We start from the raw sequence: 24,433 nt of genomic DNA on the forward strand, positions 1-24,433 counted from the left end.
GTGAAATAGTATTCATTATGTATGGGTAATATTTCTGACCCTATAATTACCTGACTAGAGACTAAATATATGATACTTAGTGTTTCATTAAACATGGTAAGTGTTTATTTGGCGTTTATAAACTGGCTAACTGCCATTGTTTTTAAAGAGTAATGAAGATGTTAGTCTGCCAAAAACAGTAAAAATACCTAATAAATAGTAGAAATGAGCTATTGATGACAGGTTGGTGGATGTGTAGATACTATACAGTACTAACAGAGCCTGCATTACCGTGCTTATTTCTTTGCCAGCTGATAGTTGAATAGTTAAAAATTGTGCATTATTGAAGATTCAGGAACTCTGTAGGATCATTGGCTTTTTTTCCCTTTCTGTTTTTTTTTTTTTTTTTCCTAATCATCTCCCAAAGCAGTGATGAATCCGACCGAATGAAGATGATTTGCCTGTTTGTTCGGAGGTGGCTGTTTTGAGGTGGTCATTCTTCCCTCCACCTCCACCCCCCACTGTCCTCTCCTGCATGAACCTGCTGATGTACTAGAACCTTATTTTGTACCGTCATAATGCGTGATGTCTAGAAGCTCACAAGCGTTCTAAGTTCCTTGGAAGACCAATGCTGTATAAACAAAAGAAGCCTATGGGAGTAATAGAAAATGTGAAACATGAAAGTTGTGCCTTTATTTAAAATAATCACACTTGTTATAAATACTGTTCTTTACCATTATATGTTGTTCTTAGAAACTTACAAGGATTCCACTTTAAAACTAAATTTTGGCTGTTGTTATACTTTATTTCAGAAGGTAAGAGTTCAGCAGACATCCCTTATCCTTAGCGAATTTCATTTGAAGAAAGTTAGAAAAATGCATCTTTTTATCTCCTAATTTGAAGAGCTATTCAAATATCTAATACATACCTAGTTAGTGACAGTACAGCTGTTTTCTTCACTTTAGTGCTCTCCGGTGACATTCACTCCAGCATTAATTCTTGTCAGTTCAGCTGCCCTGAGTGCAAGTCACTGGTCATCTCTAAGCTTCCTAAAACAGGGAGGCTTTGAAACACATCTGATGGGTTGATTTTGTTTGTTCATTTGAAGGAAGGTAAGTTCCACACTGAAAGATGAATGGGAAGGGTGAGTTGAAATACATGGGTGACCCACAATTAGTAAGTTCTTAGGAAACATGAAGATTGACAATGTGAATTAGTGCTCATTGCGGTATCTTTTAAGAGTGGCTGTGGTACAAGGCAACCAATCTATGGCTTTCTTCCTCTGGCATACTTTCATTCTTCTTCTTTGGGCCTGGGGTTCTAATAAGCTTACTTTGTTGAAGAGTTAGAAGCTTTGCTGCTCAAGTTTGCTAGAGTTCATTCTTTCATGTCATTCCCACTTTGCATCTTGATTTTTCTCCAAAGACTCTGATAACAGATACCATGAGGAGCTGCAAGGCTAAGGCACGTGCTTTCTTCCTGCTCTGAAATCCCCTAGCCGTCCAGCCTTCAGAGCAGCATCAGGAAGACAAGACTTTCATAAGATCAGGTAGGGGAGAAAAGGGAGGAAATTCTATTTGTGGATAACATACAAAAACTCGTTAATAATTTCTTCTTAGAAGGTTTCAGCAGCGTGGCAGAAGTGTGGTAGAAACGGGTAGCTTAAGAAACGCTGTGCTGTCCTGTGTTACCATCTTCTTTCAGATGGGGAAAACAGCTCCTTGAAGATTTCATACAATTACCTTTTCATTCTTCTCCTTGGAGACTGGATTCACAAAAGCTGGCTTTTCCAATTGTGTGTTTTTATCTGAGAACATTTTAGCAGCTCAGTCATTGCCATGGGTTTAAAAAAAAAAAACCCTAGACTTAAAATTGTTTAAGATATGGCTTATGTATTTACAGATGCATGAATTCTTGGTGCTTCAAACTTGGAAGGGTGCTTAGACATATCAAGCAAGTGTTCCATTCTACAAATGAAAAAATGATGACTGTGAGTTGCCCATAGTATAATGTCAGCCATTCTAGAACCAGGATTGTGAGCTATCCATCTCCCACCCTGATTGACAGATGGCAGTATTGCTCATTGCCTACCTTAGAAATTCCCAAGTCTAATTTTTAAAAAGACAATTTCCTTGGTGCACTTGTACTGTGTTTTGAGTGAGGGTTTCAATCTCCAGATTTTTCTTCAAAATTAGTAACAGGTACCATGCTTCAGGTCCCTGAACATATGCTAATGTTTTTGAAACAATACTTTCCTGATGGTTGCTACTATAAAACATCTCTATCTATAGCATGATAGGAAATAGTTTTATAATTATATTATTTATAAATTGTACAGAAGAATGGATTTTATCACAGCATTTTCATATATGCCTATTCACCTCCATGATAGGAAGTATTTTGGAGACTCCGTGGTGATACTTGGATTGGAAGGACAGAAACTCTGGAATGCTGGGTAATGTGTATAATTCTATTTTGAAGAGGAATTAGTTCAGCTGGTGAGAAAGGAAACTTCATGGCCACGAAGTTCGTCACCAGGTGAAAGGGTCAGTTTTGCATGATTATGATCTGCTCTTCTGCTCATGCCTATGCCAGGTGTGTGTTACTATCCTTCCGGGGTCTGAAACCAAACAGGGAAGTTCTGGCAATGCAACACATTCTCACCTTATTAAAGCCCACGTATTGACGGGCTATGGCCAGCCCTGCTGCTGCACAGTTTTGCTATCTGTACAGGCAGCCCCACAGATGAGAACCCCAGCTGTCTCCCACTGTGGAACACGTGCCGCAGTTAGCAAAAGGTTTGTCATTTATGTGGATTTCGGGAAGACTTCAGTTGGTACCTCTGGATATGATACCAGTTGATATCATGTCCTGTAGGAAAGGAGCTTTGCTGAATTATCTAAAATAAAAATGTGTCTTAAATTAGATGGCAACATTACAAACTTACACGTAAATTTTTATTAAATATGCTTTCTCTCTTTAGCCAACATTTTATGATAATAAGGCCTATTTATGAGTCAGTTTAGTTTGATAAATGTCAGAAAACACTTGTTATCAAGGAGGCAAGAACTCAAAATACAACCAACAATAAGACTTTTTTGAGGAAAGTACAGATTTAATAATATGTTTTAATTTAAGGATATAATCAAGATACAATTTTTATGGAAAGCTTATAGGCTTTTCTCACATAGCGCTGGCTTTACTGGTTTTTGTTGATTTCTCCAAAGACAGCTGTGATGTATGATATTTCAAGGTCACTACTTGTACACAGGGGAAGTGGACTAGCTGTGACTTTAGGCGGGTCCATTTACAAACACGTCCGTCAGGGACAGTCGCCAATGTTAGGATGTGAGGGCAGCGAGCCGCAAAGAAGACTTAGCTTTTCAGTCAGACACATTCTGTGATCGTTCCTATCGATCCCAAGTGTGGCTATACAGCATTTAAAATACATATTTAAGTTAATTTATACTTTTAAAATATTCAAATATAACATAAATATTTAAAACTCCAGGGGTCAAGGACACAGTGTTTGATACTCTTCATCAAGGGTGAAAAGTCTTAATATTGAGATAAACTGCTTTCTCTTCAAGTCACATGTATTTTACATTTGTAATTTATGTGTGATGTACAGTAATCATTGTCACTATCTCTAAAATTGTTTTAGAATACTGCATTTCATGCAGAGGATGTGTCCTGTGACTTAGGTAATCTTCTGGTGAGCACTGTTGTGCCAGCCTCTGTTCCTGCTTTTGCCATTTTCTCCCTTAATGCAGAGCTTGAAGGAGAATGACCAACTTTAAACTCTGAAAGTGATGTTGAAGCCTATTTAAAAGTACAGAGTTTACTTTTTGTCATAAAGGTTTTATATCAAATTTTACAGAGCAATAAAATATTTGTGGACAGGATTTTGAGTAAGAAGAAAACTAGCTAGTTGCAGTTTTAAACCTGTGAATGCTGACATTCTTCATGAAAGTAATACATTTAGATGTTGTTAGCTTGAAATAAGACAGAGGAAGGGGAGGAGGGATGTGGAAGAGAGGCAGGAGGGGCAGGTATGAAGGAACATGTGCAAAGTTAATTGACCTTTCCCATGATAGGAAGTAGTTTCCACAGCAAGCTGTGCCCTTGCCTGCACTCTGCTTTTATTTCAGATGTTCCGTGTGTACCCCATCATTTAAATTCCATGCAAGCTGTGAACTGTGTATCGATCTTCTCACTTATTTGCTTTAACAGCTCCACGAGGCTCCATGAATCATTCATCCAGGTGAGTCAATAAATATTTATTAGATGCTTTCTGCGTATCAGGTGCCGTTGTTGGGATAGAGTTTTAAAAATGGGTTTCTGACATACGGTTGTTTCACACCTACTAGTGAGGCTCGGTGATGATGATAATAACTCACATTTTACTGAGTGTTTCCTGTAAGGCAGACTCTGAGCAAAGCCCTCTGAAGAGCAGGCTGAGGCTGAGAGAGGACAGTGATTTACTGCCTTACATCGAGGTTGGTAAACGTCAGGTGTGGGATTTAAACCGCAGGGATTTTGGGGGGTGGAGGTGAGGAAGGCTAGTGAGGGTGTCTGTCTCTAGGACACATGCTCAAAACTTGAGCTTTTGGACAGCATAATATGAACAGTTTTGCTATAGAGTGGAAGATAAGAAACTGGAGGCTCACACCGTGGTATGAGTTTCGAGTACAGAGAAACTTGTCTGGCTGGGAGAATCTGGAAAGGGTTTTGGGCAAGCTATCTTTTAAGGTTATCTTGAAGAAGAGGAACCTCAGGTGACAGGTGGGAGAAAGACTCACCACAGGAAACAGCATCAGCAAAGAGAATGAGCAGTGATCATCCTGTGGGAGGGGACAGCTGAGGCCCACAAAGTGTCAGTGCATGGACATCACAAATGGATCTGAACTGTTAAGCATGGATGCTTGATGGATGACTGAAACATACCATGTCTCATTTAGTTGATGTTTAACTTGTTTAAAAAAGCCGTATTGCAATCGATGACACCTGAAGTACCAGGCCAGTGGTAAAAGTACCATTGACTGCTGTCTTTAGGAACCGTGGTGTTTTATGTTGAGAGAAATGGAGATCTTGGCCACTGTCTGAAAGGCTAGGCACTTGGAAGGGATAACAAGAGACATCTGAAGACCTCTCTCAGCATTAACAAGTGCATACATGTGTGACTTGTAAATCCTTAAGAAAACTCCCAATTTTCACCCCCCAAAAGGGATAAACTACAGTAAAGAATAGCTGCTGTTGGTGATTAATTGGCTGGATGATTGGTACGATCCCAAGAGTCTGTTAGAATGTAAACATTGAACTAGCTGCTAGACAAGCATCTTCTAGGCCAAGATGACTGCATGGAGTTTGTCAGTTTGGGTGACAGCTCCCCATCATGGGCGTATTGACTGAGATTGGATGGCAACAGCTCACAAGAGAGTGTCATCTCATGACAGGGTGACTTTACACCAGTAAAGCTTAGACTGCCTTGTCTAAACACTCATCTAGTCTTACGGGACTCCGAAGTCTCCAGTGGAGGTGGGAGAGGGCTGACATCTTACAACAATACCGCATCTAGCAAACGACAGCAGATCGGACAAGTCACTTCTTCCTATAGGTCATGACATTTCCATGATGACAAGGAGCTCTCCATAATTGCTGAGTCTGAAGAGCGTTGTTCCATGGTCCACAAACCAAGGGGAAAGCTGGCTACGGAGGATCCCAAGCTGGGCCAGAGCAGGACTTTTAACTCCCAAATAAATGGCTCAGTATGCAGCAAGCAGTTGATGTTTCAATACTGTGTAACACTGGCCAGAGGAGGAACCCAGCAGGCAGTTTGTGGCTACCGGAAGGGGAGGTTGCTGAAGTTTCTGCAGTGAACGGCCTTGGAGAGGGACATTAAAGGGAATGCTGGATATGGTGCAGTTTAGACACAGTGCTTTTTGGTTGGGAGGGTCCTCTTTAATGGGTGAGATTTCCAAGGAACAAAGTAAATGAGCTTAGGCAAAACAAGTTAATATTATGTGAACCTCTGAATTAAAAGATGTTGGGCTTGTTTAGGTGTCACGGGTGCTGTGAGATAAATCGTTGTTTTGCAGTAGCATAAGGGAGTGTGCAGCAGTTAACTGCCAACATAATTGCCAGAGGTTTAATTGAGGTGTAGGCCTCGTGCTGTGTGTGTCTGTGTGTGTGTGTGTGGTGTGTGTGCACGTATGTGCGTGTGTGTGTGTGTGTGTGTGTGTGTGTGTGTGTGTGTGTGAGAGAGAGAGAGAGAGAGAGAGAGAGAGAGAGAGATCATTGCTTTTTTGTGAACCTGAGTGTGTCAAATGAATCTTGAAAGGTGAAGCTGTCGTCAGTGTGATATACCTAGCTATTTAAATAATCACTGGGTCTGAGAGTCTTCACTGAGGGTCCTCTGTTAGATGCTATTCATTTCTGTCAGGTCTCACCACTGGCCAAATTGGGCGATTAAAGGCAAAATAGTAGAAATTATTGCTCCTATAGTTTAAATAATAGCTTTAAATTCCTGTAGCTCTTGTCTTTATACTGGAATGTGCCACCTGTGGGGTAAGGTCCATGAGGTCTCACTTTTTTTTTCCTGCTAATTTTAAGTGCCAAGTCAACTGATGGCCTTCTGGGTCACCCTTGCCTGTTATGGGATATTGTATGTCAGTAAGGCACTGTGACCACTGAAAACTTAGGTAAGGCCGTAGTTCTGGTATTAAGGTGCGGCATACTTACGACTAACAAGGCCAGTGAGCAGGCCAAGAGGAAGAGAAGAGAGACTCCAGAGGACTAGTGGTCATCAAATAGAGGATATTGACCACCACTTTCCCCGCCCCTCCATTGCTTGAGTGTCAGTTTCCACACTTAACATTGGTTTGGATTTTAAAATTGATCACACCCACCCACCCATACACACACACACACACAACCCAAGAAGGTATGAAAAGATCTGAAGTGAGCAGGGAAGACATTCATACTGGTCTAGACCAGCTTAAGCAAGGGAGGAAAGTGGATCTGGTTTTGATTGTGGTTATGTGTTTTGACCAAATGAAAGTTCCCAGGTCTGTCTGGCTGGAATTCTCCCCCTGACATTCCTGCCATACCAAGAGAGCCATAGTCAGCTAATTTGTATTGGTTTTCCCAGATACTGGGGTGAGGAGTAAGGAACAGAGGCTTAAAAGCATCAGAGGGTAGACATTAAAAAAAAAAATGGACTCAGATTCTAATACCCATTGTTGTAGGAAGAGTTGAGACACTGGCAATACCACAGAGGTTGTCCGTCTTAAATTGGCTCTACAGTCCACACTGGATCTGTATGCATGGCAGCTTTCTGTTGCATACGAAGCCGTATATTATTCACATAACTGACTAAAAGTAGTAAGTCATTTTGTCTTCTTAATGGGAAAATAGAGACCATTTCATGTGTGGGAAAACTGGGGCACCATGGAAGGTAAATAGCCTGCCCAAATTCACATAGCTGGATAAATGGTACAGCTACAACTTGAGACTGAAATTCAAGTTCCTTTCCAGTAGGTGTTCTTGGCCACTGTGCTGTACCATCGTTCTGGCCTGTACCACTGTAACAACAGCAGTGCTCTGTAAGTGAGGAGAGAGAAATGAAATCGCAGATTCCTCCCCAGCAATAGCAGCATAGGGCATTTGGAGAACCAAATAACTGTTCATTTATTTTCCATTTTGAGTCTTTGTTTTTAAAATTTATAAGTATATGTATTTATTTGTGTATGTATGTGTGTGCTCGTGTGCCACGGTACACAGGTAGAGGTCAGAGGACCACGTGCAGGATTCTGTTTTCTCCTTCTACCGTGTGCATGTCAGGCTTTTGAAGTCAGCTCACCAGGCCTGATGGCAAGCACCATTTCCCATCCAGCTGGCTTCTTCTTTTAAATGTTAAATCATAATATACAGAAAACACTATATTTTGATGTTTTTGAAAGATTTATTTTGGGGAGTGTGTGTGTGTGTATGTGTGTGTGTGTGTGTGTGTGTGTGTGTGTGTGTGTGTGTGTGTGTAGGTGCACTCAGAGACCAGAAGGTGTATCCCTGGAGCTAGAGTTATAGGCAGTTGTGAGCTGACTTATGTGGATGCTGAGAATTGAACTCAGATCCTCTGTAAAAGCAACAAGACCTCTTAACCTTTGAGCTATCTCTTCAGCCTTGATTTTTTTCTTTGTTTGTTCAATACAGAGGAACAGTGACCATATTATATGGCCCTGAATAGGATATTGCATGTTGAAAGAGGACTACAGTCTACCATTTATGGAGTGGAGAGATGGCTCATTTTGTAAAAATCCGTGCTGTGTAAGCATAAGGACTTGAGACCAAATCCCAGCACTTACATAAGAAGTAATCCTAGCACTGGGGATGTGGGGTTAGGCATGCATACATGCACATGCACATGTAGACACTTGAACAGCTTCATACAACACACACACACACACACACACACACACACACACACACACACACACAAAATATCATTTAGAAATCTAACGTGGAAAATAAAAACCTGTGATTGGTAAGAAGTACTTCCTGTGAGAGAGCAACAGAGCTGTTTGACCACAGGGATCTAGATTGGTGCAGATTTCCTTTATGAACTTGAATGGTCAGTTTTTGCTTGAGGCTGTGAGTTGCATCCTCTGGAGGATGGTTGGTGTAAGAGCGTAAGAGCAATGTAGGTAATTACAGCAGACATTCCTAGGCTTCTCCTGGGTGCTTGGCCTTCATGATCAGCTGTGAGTCACATCTTCCATGGGAGGCATGGGGTTGCAGGCCTTCCAAGTTCAATAAGCTTTGTCATGTCTTTAGCATCTTTCACTGGGCAGATGCCTCTGATCGAAGTGGGAGCATGCTCCCTGTCCCTTTGCCAGGTCTTCTAGAGCAGTTACCCTGCATCCTTACCAAGTCCCAGGACTTACATAAACTTTCCCCAGTGTGGAATGAAATCAGGATAGTCTTGAGATAACCTGCCTCTCCAAGTACAAACTGGCTTATTTACTACTTTAGCTGGGATCGTTGGCCGTATCAGCAAATACCTACCTACTCCAACCGAAGAAAAAGGTCTTTGATTGACCTGACCTTTAGAATAAAACACAAAATGCTTTTTCCATTCAGTTGGCTTTTGGTCTAAACTGATTGGGTTGCTTTGCTTGTGTGGGTTGCTGTAGTGTCATTGTGAGGAACGTTGGTAAAAATGCAGCAGTACAAATAGAATGAACAGCTATTGAGTCAGCTGCCTCTTGGTTGGAGATAAGTTGCTTAGACTTTGGGGAAAACTGACTCAATTCTATGACTATGTGGTAGGAAAAAATAGCATTTAACTAAACACAGTCTACCAGGATGGTGTTTAGGGTATCTGACAAGTTCTTTGTTTTGCTGGAGAAACTTGATATGTAGCTAGCATGTTGCCACCAGAGCCAGCAGAGCTGGTACTTCACCAGACAGAACTGCATTTGGCCAGTCTTTGGAGTGGGGCTGAGTTCCAAGCTCTGCCTTGGTTGACTCAAGAGTGTTATTAGTACCCATGTTTTTGGGAGCCCCTGAGAGCACCATAAGTTCAGGGAGCAGGATGCTTCTATTGACTGGTTCAGAGAGTGACAGAAATCCTAGGTTGGAGGCCAGTTAATTAATTTCTTGTAAAGAGAGAAGATTTGAAGTTCGGAGGCAGGACAGCAACTTTGCACCAACTTCCCAGGCACTGAGGCTGTTTCCAGCTGATTGAGTCTCTGTGTCTCATTGGCAGCTAGACGCTTTTGACCTAAACCGACTTTAGGAATCACTCCAGAAAGCGCCCTTGGAAAACCTGCTTCTTTCTCCAGTAGGAGTCTTGCCTGGTTTTGTGTGTGTGTGTGTGTGTGTGTGTGTGTGTGTGTGTGTGTGTGTGTGTGTGTGTATGTATGCGGGATGGAACTCAGCTTCTTTGTGTTTTTCATCCTGTTTTCCTTTTTTTTTTTACCACTGTACTTTTCATATTAAAAGGCAGAATGTCTTTGATGAGGTGAGTCCAGACTGTCCTTGAACTCCTCCTGATGATTCTTTTTCCTCAGCCTCCCAAGAACCTATGGACTGTGAATTAATAGCCAGTGTGTACAAGATTTAAATTTACTTTGGCGCAAGGCATCTTTTTCTTCCACGTAGAAAATGAACCATCTAACTGTTATCCAAATTAGTGATGTTTCCAGTTCAGGAAACATTTATTCAAGACTTTCCAAGGGTCAGTGAGCAAGCTGGGGCATAGGAAAAGTAAAAGATGAAAGAGAGAGAAAGGGAATATTTCCACAGAGGAAATTAGGTGAACACGAACCTGCAGTAGGAAGTGGGAGCTACAGCAGGGATGTAAAAGGCACCCAGCACTGTATAAACTCAAGGGAGAGGTTACTTTACCTGGGTGAATCAGAGATGTGGATTCAGTCATTAGATTTGAGCATCTTGGACTGAAGTACTAAAAGCAGCTGCTGGTTGCCTTCAGAAGAGTCACACCACCCTACCCCAAGCCTCTTTCTGGCTAATACAGAAGCTAGCTAGCTATCTTGAAGGCCAGAAATTCTGAATGCTTATATTTTATGTCTTCTCTGAAACTAGAAATGGATGTGGGTCATTCCTTCCAACTGGTGGTTTAGCAGGGATCATCTACCAATGGCATGCTGGGTAAGATTTCCTTCCCCGATAGAAAAGGTATTTGAGAGATACCCGTGTCCCTTTCCTTTCGGGTATAGATTTGTCAGGATGTGACGTTAGTGCAGCGGCATCAGTTTTGTGACTGCAAATGAACCGAACCTGAAAACCGTGGCCCATACGTAGTTCCATCCATCCCAGAACATCTTGTCAAGTAATGTAATAAATGTTTTTCTCAGAGCATACTGTTACAGAAGGCTGTCAGCTCTCCAACTTATTGCCATCCTGGTTTAATTTATATTGCAGTGATAAATACTCTGGCAAAAAGGAACATAGGGAGGAAAGGTTCTAATTCCAAGTTAAAGTCTATTATTTCAGGGAAGTCAAGGCAGGAAGTTAGGCAGCCGGTCAAATGACATCCACAACAAGAACAAATAGAGAATATAGGAGTCCTTAGCTCATCGCTTGGTGGCTTTCTCTTGTCTTTTAATGTTCAGGAACTGGGGGCCTGGGGATTGATGCCTCCCACAATGGGCCAGTTCCTCCAGCATCAGTTAACCATCAAGATAATCTTCCACAAACATGCCCACAGGCAGCCTGATCTAGGGAACTTCTCACTAATCTCTCTTCCCTAGAGATGCTAGGTTGTGTCAAGTTGATAGTTAAAACTGACAAGCATACTTGCAAGAGTAGGATTTTTCCCCTTTTTCTGGGCAGTTGGAGGTGATGCGGGAAGCGAGGCAGTGCCAAGCAGTGCTGAGGAAAGGGAAGCACTGTGGACAGCGGGCAGCACCGTGTGGAACGGTGTTGCGTGGTGCACCGCTTCATTAGCTTGGATCCCAGAAAGGGTCGATGGCAAGCGGAGCCTGTAAGAGAGAAGAGCCTGGGAGGCTTTCTGCCGTGTTTTAGGGTTTAGAATTTATTCACTAGGAAAACAGCAGTTTGTTCAGTGGGAAGCAATAAGCTGAAGGCTTCTTCAGTAGAGAAAAATAAAATCAAAACTGTATTTTCTTTTTGGAATAGTGGGGATTGAACTTAGGGTCTTTCTTGTTCTAGGTAAATTCTCTACCAGTAAGCCAATTTTCTTTTTCTTTTCCTTGTGTGTGTGTGTGCACGTGTACATGAATACAGGTGCCCTCTGATTCCAGAAGAGGGCATCAGGTCTCCTGAAACTAGAGTTACAGGCAGTTGTGAGCCACCCAGTGTGGGTGCTGGGACCTGGACCCCAGTCCTCTGCAAGAACAGCAAGTGTCCTTTTTTGAAGAGCACTTCACTTCACTTTTCTTTTCATGGATATACTTAGCAGCTCCTGTGAATTTTCTCCACTCAGTCAACAAGAACATGTAATTGGCAGTCATAAAGAGGGATGGAATATTCTGTTTTAACCACCACTAGTTAAGCATTAGGTAGCTGCAGAATAGTTTTGATTGCTTGAGGTGGTTTTCCTCTGATTAACCCTCATCCCCAGTTGAGCATCTCTTGAATCAAATGATTTGATTGTATGGCAGTATGTAGACAAAAAAAAAAAAAAAAAAAAAAGCCAAACATCAGAGCTCCTGCTGCTTTAATATGCAGTTGTTTTGTATTTTGACCAACAGTGATAAAATTATTTTGTTCTTAAAAACTTTCTACTACAAGGTAATAAATTGTGAAACATTTGGACAATTCAACACCTTAAGAACAAGAATTAAATCAACTAAGTTCCCTCACTCTCAGACCACTATTGTCCTGAAGTTGTTCTCCACCCCCACCCCACCCCCCTCGCCTGAAACTAATTAGCAGTAAAGAATTGAAGATGGTGCGTTAAGTATGTGAGTTTCAGTAGAGAATGGCATTAGCACATGGAACCCAGCTGTCAGGATGAAGCAGGAAGCCATGGCCTCACGGGTCTGCTCACCGCTTGGGCTGTATGCTCTACAGGATTCAGGCATGTGCTCCCTTAGGTATTCCAGTTTGTTTCCCACAGTGAAGGCAGAGGTGTCTGGAGTGTCCTGGGTGCCCTTCCTCTGTAACAACAGAGGGAACTTGGGCTTCGGATTTTCAGAAAGACAGCCACAATCCAGCAGAGTTTACTCTTGTTCTGAATACAGCATTTAAAAATCATTTTTCAGAGGACTCACAGCATAATCCTCTTATCGAAAATTCTAGAAAAGACTGCACTTGACTTACTAACAGGTTGAGGAAAGAGGATGCAACAATTGCCCTGATCCATTAAAAAAAAAACTCATTGGCAAGAGCAGGGCCTGCTCTTCTATTTGTCATCAAGAATTCTTTCACTTGCAGCTTGTGATTTGTCTATTACTCATTAGTGGAGGCTTTTATAATGAACTTCTAGCTCTTCTAGCTGTGTGCTGGGATTTCTAGAAAATATTTAATTCTAGTCATGTTGAAAATTTGTTACATTTAATATATTGATTGAATCATGAAAAGATCCCAGACATTTCCTGTGACTTCATATAAATGTTGTGTGTGTGTGTGTGTGTGTGTGTGTGTGTGTGTGTGTGTGTGCGCGTGCATACCTGTGGATGTCCAAAGTTGATGCTGGGTTTCTTCCTCCATGACTGTCTACTTTATTTGTTGAACCTGGAGCTTGCTGAGTCCACGGAGTCTAACTAATTAGTTTTTCCAGCCAATCACCAGTCTCTGGCTCCCTAGTAAAGAGATTATGGATGACTGCCATGCCTGCCTGACTTCTACACCTTTTACAACTTAGGTTGCCTGGATTCTGAACATCAGAGCTCTGGTATCTCTCCAGTTCTCCACTTTATTGTTTTTTGAGACAGGGTCTCTCCCTGCATCTGGAGGTCACTGATCTGCTAGACTGCCTGGCCAGTAAGTGCCAGGGATCCTCCCTCCTATCTCTAACTCCTCAGAGGAGTTATTACAGGTTCAGACCACCATGCTGCCTGGCTCTGTGTGTGTGTGTGTGTGTGTGTGTGTGTGTGTGTGTGTGTGTGTGCACTAGGGCTTGAATTAGGTCCCTAAATTGGTTGGCAAGCAATTGTCAACCACGATGTCTTTCCAGCTGCAAGTTTTAGACTTAAAATTTTTTTGGCTTATCTTTAATAATCGCCTTTTCCTTATCAGCAGTGTGCATAGCCATGTTTTAGAGTGGTGTTCCCAAGGGAGTAGTTTGCCCATGAAGTCCCCAGAGTCCTTGTTAAAAATGGGATTTCCGATTGAAAAGGCCTGGGCTGGATCCTGAGATTCTGCAGGTTTCTCATAAGTCCGTGCCAAAGCCTTGGCCCAGGGAGGGACTATGCTTTCAGTGACACAATTTTAGAGGAAACAAGAAGGAAAAACAAAAACAAGATGAATTGCCGTCAACAAGCAAACAAGCAAACAGGAAGGTACAGCACTTGCCAGGTGAATGTGAGGACTGGAATTCAGATCCCCAGAATTCATGTAGATAACCATGATGGATGTGGCCTGTCCTGTAATCCAAGCATTGAAGAGGCAGAGACCTTGGATCCCTGAAGCCAGCTAGCTAGCTCTAAGTCAGCAGGCTCGAGGTTCAGTGAGAGACCCTGCTTCAGTAGATAAGGTGGAGAGTGAACAAGGAAGACACCAGTGTCCACTTCAGGCATCCACATGCAGGTGAACATACATGTGCACCTGCACATGAGTGTACACCCACACCCACTCGCCCACAAACACACACACACACACATATGTTTTTAACAATTGTCCTGCAAATGTCAGATATATCAATTTAAACCATATGTGAATTGATGGGGAAATACTCGACTGTTTGCAACTGCCAACATACATGAAGCATTCATTCACATTTTCCAAAGTACTTTTTCTGTGTGCACTTAATTCCCTAGCACTTGTCTTTTCTGACACAAGTTCAAACTGGAGTCTGGACTTCAGACATCAAGTAGAAAACACAAGCTCATATTTGTGTTTGGAAGGGAACTTGAGTGGATCGTTTCCAAGTCTTTGAAGCTATTTAATGTAGTCATTTTCGTTAATTGCTCTTAACAAGTAATTAATACTGCTTCAGGGTTTCTCAGGAACTCTTGTCTCTCAGATGCTGGGCTTGGGCTATAGGCCATTGTGCAGCTTCCGGGCTCCTTGATTGCTGCCTTTCGCAGAAGCCTTGAAGGAAGAGCAGGGGAGGTTTTGAGAAGGGCCCCACTGCTTAGAGCACAGGAGAGGAGGGGTTGGGGGCTTGTTGTTGCTCCTCTTTCCTTGGCTTTGTTGGAAAGTGTTGAACATTGGGCCTGCTCACAGAAAACTTCACCATGGTTCTGCCAAGTGGAATTCCCCTCCCCCTCCCCCTTGAGTGAAATTATCTAACACAAGTAAAGGTTAAGGGAAGTAAATATTTATCCCAGTGGTTACAAACAGTGCATTTTAACAAGTTAGCAGCAGACTCCACCGCTCATTGTGTGGCTCCAGCTAGATGCCTGACCCTGTCTGCAGGCATGCATGCAGGCCTGGCCACAGGCCTCACCCCACAGTACCCACACAACCCCTTCACCCACAGGAGGTGAGGCCTCCTTGCTCCTGCCGTCCTTGACTCCATGGGATGCTCTCCATAGGCCTCAAGGTATCAGCAAGAACCCACTCCAACAGGCAGTTCCGGAGGGGAGAGACAGGTTCACAATCGTCTTCTTGAGAACTGTGCCCTTCTCTCCACACTGAGGATGCCGGTCAACCAGCTAGTACACGGGCTTCTGTCAACTTCCCTTTGTCTAAATTCTTCAAAGACCAGGAGTGAGGTGATAAGGTTGAACTGGCAAAGATTTCTTTATTGTAACCTACAAAGATGCCAAGTCCTTGCCACTCAGCTACTGACCTGAAAAGATTTATTTCTTGACTCAGACCCTCAGTTTCTATGCTAGGAAAAAGAAATCCCTAACTATAAAGCAAAAGCAATTCAAAGATCATCTTTGAAAACAGGATGAAGTACACTCACGCAGTGTCCTACGGTCCTTCTACGCAGAGGCTGCATTTCAGTTACGAATCAGATTCGCAGTTGACTGTTCATTCTGTAATAACTAAGCAGCATGGATGACTGAGTGTTCAGCAGTCCTTTTTCATCTCTCTCTTCTGCCGTTCGTCAGGCCTTCCCCAAATCTTTTGTTCCAGCCTGTTTTAGCAGAGCTCCCCTCCTCCTCTGCCTTCTCTATGCCGTGGCTTTATGCCATGGGAAGTCTAAAGCTTTCAGTGACTGCACTTCCTGGGTATAAAGGGATGCTCCCCAACCAGAGGACTTCAGTCATCTTCATCTTTTAAGATGTTTGTCCTGACTCTGCCTCATAATAAATAGCCTCAGGATGCCCAGGGCCAGTGGACCCGTGCCAAGTACCCAATGACGCCTGTGTAGCCAGCTAAGCTCAAGAGGCAACTGCTACAGCAACATTTTTCACTTGTTATAAACTGTTTATGAAATTGCCTCCAGATAAAAGGACAGAACTTAAAACATAATTAGCAACTGGGAAGATGGCTCAGGGGTAAGAGCACTTGCTGTGAAAGCTTGAGGACCCAAGTTCAATGCCCAGTACTTCTGTAAAAAGCTGGGCATGGCTGCGTGTGCCTGAACCCTGCACCGGGAAATGAAAAGATATTCTGGAAGCTTGCTCAGCCAGCCTGGCAGAAACAGTGTTTCTGGTTCAGTGGGAGGCCTTGTCTTAAATGAGTAAGGAAGAGGGCAGTAGAGAAAGACAGTTGATATCCTCCTCCGGCTTCCCCAATATGCACACTCATGTACATGCATGACACATACACACACACACATGCACACACTCGAGCACACATGACTCCTCATTAATTATGAGCCTTATTTTGAGAAGGAGGAAGTAAATAATAGATTCCAAAGGTTTAGGAACATTCCGAGGTGGTAGGACTAGGCAACAGAGCCTCAATGTAGCCAGCCATGGATCACACCACAGGGCTGCAGCTGACTTCAAACCTACACTTGAGGTCTGCACAGTCAGACCAGGATATAACACCAGGAACATCAACTTCATCATGAATTCTGTGCATGTGTGTTCATGCGTGAAAGTGCATCCTTGCACATGAATGTGTGTGTGTGTGTGTGTGCGCGCGCGCGTGTGTGTGTGTGTGTGTGTGTGTGTGTGTGTGTGCAAGCTTGGTTCTGCCTGTTCTCGCCTCTAAATCTCCTTTTCCTAAGCTGCAAGCAGCCCTGAAATGGTGAGAAATCTGGGCTGGCTTGCCCTCTCCTCCCACCCCCCTCTGATCCAGCAGGCTATCAGTATTGCTCTGGATCTTGATCAATTCTTTCAGGCATTACTTAGAAAGAACTGGTAGATCACAGCATAACTTTAATATTAACAGGGTCACTTAAGTGATTTTTTTTTTAAATTTTCTTTTTCTGGCTATCAGTTACAGAAAAGAGTAACAAAGGAATAAGAGAAATTAGATTATTAGAGAAACAATTTCTGCACTACTTAAAGGGTCTTTTTAGTTAGAAAATGCCAAGAGCAAATGTCAACATGTTAATTTTTGCGAAGGGGCAGCATTCATATAAATAAGGCAAGAAGACTCGGTTAATCTGACTTACTCAACAACCTTAATGCATCGTGACTGCCTACTTAAAATTAAGGAGGAATGAGTTGGCAGGCTGAGAAATAGTTCTTTCTGAAGCCTAGTTTACAGAACCAGCTTGGTACGGAGCCTTTTTCTTAATGTATCAAGATTTTTGTAAAATGATAGAACAAATGAAAATGAAACACAGCATTTTTTTCTCCCCCTAGAAAGAACATTTGTGCTTTTCAGGGTTTCTGCATGGTGCTGGGGAAGTTGTGCCCTCCTGGGGACACAGCACTCTCAACAGCGATAAGTGCTTTTCAGTAAAAGTTCATTTACATTAAGTAAAAAAAAAAATCCTTTTAGACAACTCACAGAACCTAGCTGCTTCTGATTAATTTGGTGCCTCCCCTCAAGCTTAAATTGCTCACTTCTTCTTCACTTTGCACTCTTGTAACAGCTTCAAAAGTGAGTTGAACCCACTTGGACATTTGTTGCTTACAACATACGTCATTGAGAAAATATGCACTTTCAGAAAAGCAAACTATACTGCTTATTTTTGAAAAATAATTTTCTTTTCTAGCTGAAAATCATAGTAACTTATATTATTACAGAATTTTAAAATTCTGATTTTTCTAAATATGTTGAATAACCACAGTATGCAGTCTTAAGAAATTAAATATTGGGACTGGAGATATGGCTCAGTGGTTACAAGCACTTTCTGCTCTTGCATAGGTACTTGGTTCCCAGCATTTACATGGTGGCTCAACCATCCATAACTGCAGTTCCAGGGGACCCGACAGACATCCTCTTCTGACCTTCAAGAGAACCAGGCATGTGTGTGGTGCATACAAATGCAGGCAAAACATTCATACACATAACATTTTTTTTTAAAAATCTATGAAAACATGATTTAAAAAGTAGCAGGGAGACCAATGAACAGCTTCTTTGTGCTATTTTCCCCACATAGATTATTTCTAATTTTTGTGCATCTAGTAGGTAATTTTCCTGGGCCATTATTTCCTCCCAGAAAATAGGAATATGTCTACTATAATTCTGTAGATGGAAAATATAAATATTTACATAAACATATTTTGGACATTTGTTTGAAACACTTGCTCCTCTCCAAAGAAAATGCATTTTCTTATCACACTCACACAGTTCAAAAAGCAGGAAACATAGCTTTCTTATTTCCTATTAGCTCACATGAAAGGATTTCTGTCCATTTATTTTCATTTGGTTGACAGAAGGGCATGTATTTCAGTAAGAACAAATAAATGGAATAGAAGCTTAGAAACTGGTATTGGTTTTAACTGCCAGCCAGCCCATTTATATTGTGAGGACATAGGACTTTATGTAGTGTTTCGCAGTCTTGGTTGTGTGAACGAGGATGCTGGGATTTGGCAAGGGACTTACAGAGTTGGTACGACTATGGAATCAACTGTGCTGTGTAAATGTCTTGGCCTCTCCCACTTCCCGTGTGCGTAGCTTTTATGAGTTGCAACTTTCCCATTTATAATATGTACCCCACGGTATTTACTACAAAGTGCATGCCAATTCAGCAGCACGCGCAGAGTACTTGGCAAATAGAAAATGTCCAATACATATATCTCTTGTTGTATCTGATTCTTCCCCTGTCCATCTGATAAGCTTACCTATTATTTAGGTTACATACTTATTTTTCACTTATTCATAAAATATGCTACTTTTCATTGTCATAACTAGACCTCTACTTCAGACAATGACTTTCACATCAGACAAAAAGGAGTTTACTTAGTCACAGTTTAAGGCAACTAGACAGTGTCTGAGGACGAGGCCAAACTTCAGCAAGATTTTCACTTTCTGGCTGGGAAATCCAGCCGAAGGAAATGTAATGGACTGGATGAACGTTACACCATACGTAACATCAGAGCAAATATCAGCCCGGAAACAGAAGTTCCAAGAACTCATAATTTTTTCCTTTTAGCAGAAAAAAAATAGTTATATCATGAAGCAACTGATGGGATTGATTTTATAAGATGATGTTTAAAACATCAACCAGGGGAGCTTAGCTTTCCTTCACAGTTGGTGTTTATTCCCGTAATGGTAAAAACAAACAAACAAACAAACAAACAAGTCCCTCAAAACAACAACAAACCCCCTCAACTTTCTAATGCACTTTGACTGTCTTGCTTGTTCTGGACAGAAAAAAAAAAGCTATTTTGAAGTGATAAAAACATTTTCAAAATATCATGCCAACGGGAAGAAATAAAATATTTTCCTAGTACCCCATCTAATGCTTACTTAGTTTCAGGACTGTGCTTGGCATTTCATGAGAACTCTGTCACTGTACTAGTAGCCACGAATTTCCTCGTGTGTACACACATCTCTATTTATTGTAGAAAATCCTATTCACTGGCTGTATTTGTATTTCTACTTTGTGGTTTGTATCTCTACTATGATTTTTGTTATATATGACTGCTCACTTTTGTTTTCACCAAAATATGTTATTGACCGGCACCACAAAGTGTTCTCAGTGTTAATCTGTACCTGACAGATTAAAAAGTCAATATGATGACCTAATTCCCCGGTCCAGTTGAAGATCTTTCTACCTGATTAACCACCTGACAACTGCAGAATGAGAAAACTCCTTAAATTGTGTTCCGTGTTCACTTCAGATGGAGAGATGCCTGCTGCTCTTTTCAAATCATTCTTAAGACTTCAGAAATTTTATCATGAGCCTATCATTAATCCACCCAACATGATTAGTTCAGTTGGCCAGAGCCCTGTATTACTCATACTGCTTAATGTCTGTTCAGATGTCCAAGACATACAGTCTCATGCAAGAAAAAAAAAAGTTTGCATTATTTAAATGGTGTTCTAGCCACGAAATAAACAATGTATTCTTCTCTTTCACCAACCAAGCACTTCTTTGCCCTCTCTGGGTCCCCAGTGAACTACAGCTTGTTAAATCTAGATACACCGGGACATCAGGCCCCACTCTGTAACAAGCAAAGGGGTCAGCACTAGGAGATGCACGAAACTGCCAGCCAGCTTGTCTCCCTGCTTTAATGAGTGTGTGCTCTTGCTTCCTGGGTCAACTCTTGCACCCTGGCTCTGTGCTCAGTGGGAACACCTGGGATTCTGCAGCCTTGCTGCGTGTGGAGAACGGCACCAAAATAGGTCCAGGATGGATTGCTAGATTGTAGTGAGTCACCTCTGGAATCCAGAGCTCCATGCTGTGTGCTTTTCGTTTGCATCTTTAGGCATTTCAGCAAAGCAAATGGCAATGACAAGTGAAAAACTTAGATATAAAAGCAAGGCTTTTCTCTTTCTAATAAATAGGAATATAAAGGGCAAATAATGCCTTGGCTTAGATAACCCTTTGCAACTACTCTTAAGAGTTGCATCAACAAAGGCTTTCTAGTAAATGCATGGTATTCTACTAATAATGCAAAATGTATTTCTCTACTCAGTACAGATTTCTATATTTACTTTTCCACCTGTTTGAAATGAATAATTAGGTCTCCTGTGCTGTTCATGCAGATTTCATTTGGGTTTTCACACCAGAGCTATTGGTCACATTCTCAAAGGCCCGTTGGCTGAGCTGCCATGCTCATGAGACGAAAGCATTAGACAACGCAGCCTCACAAAATACACAGGAGGAGATCTGCCACACAGAAGACCTGTTTTATTCATGCCTCATGTTTAATGATCAAAGAGCTATGCTGTGCTGTTTGGTAGTATGCACCTACAGTAAGGCCAGAGGTAGAACTTGACAACAGCAAAGGGGTGATGGAATATAATGGACTGATAAATATGGATGCAAGGATCATAGAATTGAAGTTGCTTCGGATTTGAAGAAAAGCCACATGCATTTTAATGTAACTCCATGCCTCAAATCAATTCAAGGACCACAGTGTGCTGTATTCAGTAAACATCTACTATGGCAAGCCAGAGAGACATGTTCGTGAGGAAAAGAGAATGGTAAACCTAGAGTAGAAAGAAAGGATCTAGAAAGGAAAACTCAGAAATGGTGGCACTGAGGCCAGACCTAATGAAAATCAGGTCTGAGTAGATGTCTCTTCTAAGTTATTGAAGACATGGAGAGAAAGAGAGATCATGGCTAAGGGAAATGCAGGTAAAAATTCGCAAAGTTAATATCACTTGGCAGTTTGAATTTGCCTTAACAACCTCAGGATGTTATGCAGAGCTTCAAGTGTTTTGTCGGGTTCATGGAATGGTAGTCTTTAATGCCTCATGTTTGAGTTCAGATGACAAATGATGATCTGCATCTGTAAAACCGGATTAGTCAGAATTTTTAAGTAACCATGGTAATATTTACCTTCACAGGTATGGAGTGCTGTCCTGTCACTGTTGCCCTTCACTTGCAGAGGAGACAAAATTGAGACTTTAAACGACAAAGTGAAATCAGTTAGTTGCACTAGTCCAGGTGAAAATGCAGCCCCCTCGCTCTGCTCACAGGTACTGTCTTCCATGCATCATACCTTACCCAAGTTCTTGGGTCCCACATTGGAAAAATGTGGGATAATCTTAGAAACTTCTAAGGTGTACACAAATTCACTTAGGCTAGCTAAAGAGGACTCACTGTAGGACCACACGAGTTTTAGCCTTTTTACTGAGTTCAGGAGCTGGTGCAGGTCTTATCAGAAACCCAACTGCCTTAGGGTCAGACTGGCCAAATGATACGGGTGGTGTTGCTTTTGTAGAAGTAAGTTGCAAAGAAGTAAAAACAATTACCAAGAAACCAGGCTGGTTTGAAACTTGAAGTTCTGTCATGGCCTTGTGAGTTCTCTGATTACGGACATGAGCCACCATATGCAGACTGAGAATATATTCTTTTAAAAAAGTTTTAGTTATTAGTTATATACAATTAGTCATATACAATAATGGGTTTCATTATGATATTTTCACACTTGTGCATAATCTGTTTTGATCAAATTTATATAAAAATCCAATATTCTCTCCTGTTCCTCTCCCAGTTGCATTAATCCTCTTCCTAACTTGTCCTCCAATTGTACCATATTTTTCTTTGATGACACAGTGAATTTCCTTTGGATTATTTACAGGAGTGTGGGCCCTTTAGCAGTGGCAACACCATGGGAAGAAAATGCCTCTCCTTCACCCATCAGTCATTAACAGGCATACATTTTCATGAAGAGGTAGGGATTCATGAGCCCCTTACCCCTCCATAACAGGTCCAATTTTGTGGAGAACTTACGCAGGAAATCATAACTCTGTACATTAAGAGTGGAATAGCACTGTTATACCTGGAAGACAGCCTGCCACACCTCTGTCTCCTGCTACTTATCTCTTACATTCTTCTAAGCCTTCTTAAAAGTTGATAGGCTGCAAGAAGCAAGAATTTCACTGGACAGGACTGGATCTGGGGCCTGGAGATACTGGAGAGCTGGACCAACCTACACAGACTGTGAGAACCAGTTTGTAAGTTCTCAGGAATACTGTGATCCATATTTTAATAAAATTGATATTATTGAATTATGTTAACTTAAAATACAAGAGTACTAAATACTAAGAATACAACATATCCTGATTATTCACCTACTTTTTGTTATTTGTATCGTTGTGATTATGTCTACTTGAATCAATTGATATAAACATTGTAAGTAGCATGCTGCTATGCATTTCTTCCTAACTCCATGTTCAGTATGTCCTACAACAGTGGTTAGAGAATTCATGCAAGAGAAAATGGCAAGCAACAAGGCTTGAGTTCTCTAGGGCCTGCCATCTGTTATTATGAATAAAGTTTTATTGGCACACATCCATGACCATGCATTTATGCATTGTCTTAAGTAGCTTCATGGTACATTAGAAGAGCTAGATGATTGTGACAGAGGCTTATGACCCACAAAATCTAAAATATTTACTGTTTGATTCATTTATACTCTTTATCTATACCTAAAAATGTAATGAGGAAAAGGATACAAATAGAGTTTAAATACATGTGGTGTTAGTAGCTGCCACAGTGTGAATAGTGTGGAAACCTGAGGGATTATTGGAATCTATCTGATTCAATAGTCACTCATATTGATGAATGAATGATGTTTTAACGTTAAGTGTGCTGAGCCAAACAGGTTTTAGTTTAATGAACATAATTTTTATAAGGAAAAAATGGCTTAATACATACATGTCAGACTCCATGACAGTTTCTTCATTTTGATAAAGTATCAATAGATAACTTTACTTCATTAGAAGGTTTATTATTAGAATGTGGAAAATCAGTGCTGTCGAAGATGTGAGAATGTGGAGAAATTGAATACCTGTGTATTGATGGTGGGCATACAAAAATGATGCCCAAACCATGGAAAATAGTATTAAAAATAAAATAAAACTATTATTTTGGATTAAATTAGCAAAACCATTATCATCTAGCAGGCCCATTCCTTGGTGACTATTCAAGAGAATTCAAAGTCAAGTCTTGAGGTTCTTGGAGAATTGTGTTCATGGTAGCTTTATTCACATAGCTAAGGGATAGACACAGTCTGTCTCTATCAATATATGGATGGGTCCACATATCTGGTATATGTGCAATGGTTGTGGTATATATGCAATGGATGGTATATATGCAATGGTTGTGGTATATATGCAATGGATGGTATATATGCAATGGATGGTATATATGCAATGGATGGTATATATGCAATGGATGTGATATATATGCAATGGATGTGGTATATATGCAATGGATGTGGTATATATGCAATGGATGGTATATATGCAATGGATGGTATATATGCAATGGATGTGGTATATATGCAATGGATGGTATATATGCAATGGATGTGGTATATATGCAATGGATGTGGTATATATGCAATGGATGTGGTATATATGCAATGGATGTGGTATATATGCAATGGATGTGGTATATATGCAATGGATGTGGTATATATGCAATGGATGTGGTATATATGCAATGGATGTGGTATATATGCAATGGATGTGGTATGTATGCCATGGTCCATGCATACAAAAGGTAAGAAACCTTAAGGCATGCTACTACAGGAATGAGTCTTAAGTATGTTACACAAAGTAAAATAAGCCAGCAACCAAAAGACAAATACTTGTGATTTCACTCAGATGAGGTATCCAGAGGGATCAAACTCATAGAAATAGAACCAGAACAGTGGTTCCCAGGGGCTGAGATGGGGAGGAAATAAAGAATTATTGTTTCATGAGTAGACAGTTTTTATTTTATGAAATGAAAAACTTCTGGGCATTGGTTACATAACAGTGAGAATGCATTTACCCAACTAAATTAGATGCTTGAGTTTATCAAGGTGCTGCATACTATGTT

At 41.2% G+C, this 24,433-nt stretch overlaps 1 long non-coding RNA gene across 1 annotated transcript; it reads left to right on the forward strand.

Moving 5' to 3' along the window:
- The first annotated feature begins 597 nt into the window (after positions 1–597).
- LOC131914424 (uncharacterized) lies at positions 598–22,680 on the forward strand. Its single transcript, XR_009380132.1, has 7 exons — positions 598–794; positions 1,405–1,528; positions 1,882–1,969; positions 2,372–2,777; positions 4,213–4,243; positions 21,448–21,579; positions 22,314–22,680. It is a non-coding gene; the product is annotated as an uncharacterized LOC131914424 (long non-coding RNA).
- Positions 22,681–24,433: the final 1,753 nt, after the last annotated feature.

This window comes from Peromyscus eremicus, chromosome 7 (assembly GCF_949786415.1).
Source record: "Peromyscus eremicus chromosome 7, PerEre_H2_v1, whole genome shotgun sequence".
NCBI classification, from domain to species: Eukaryota; Metazoa; Chordata; class Mammalia; order Rodentia; family Cricetidae; genus Peromyscus; species Peromyscus eremicus.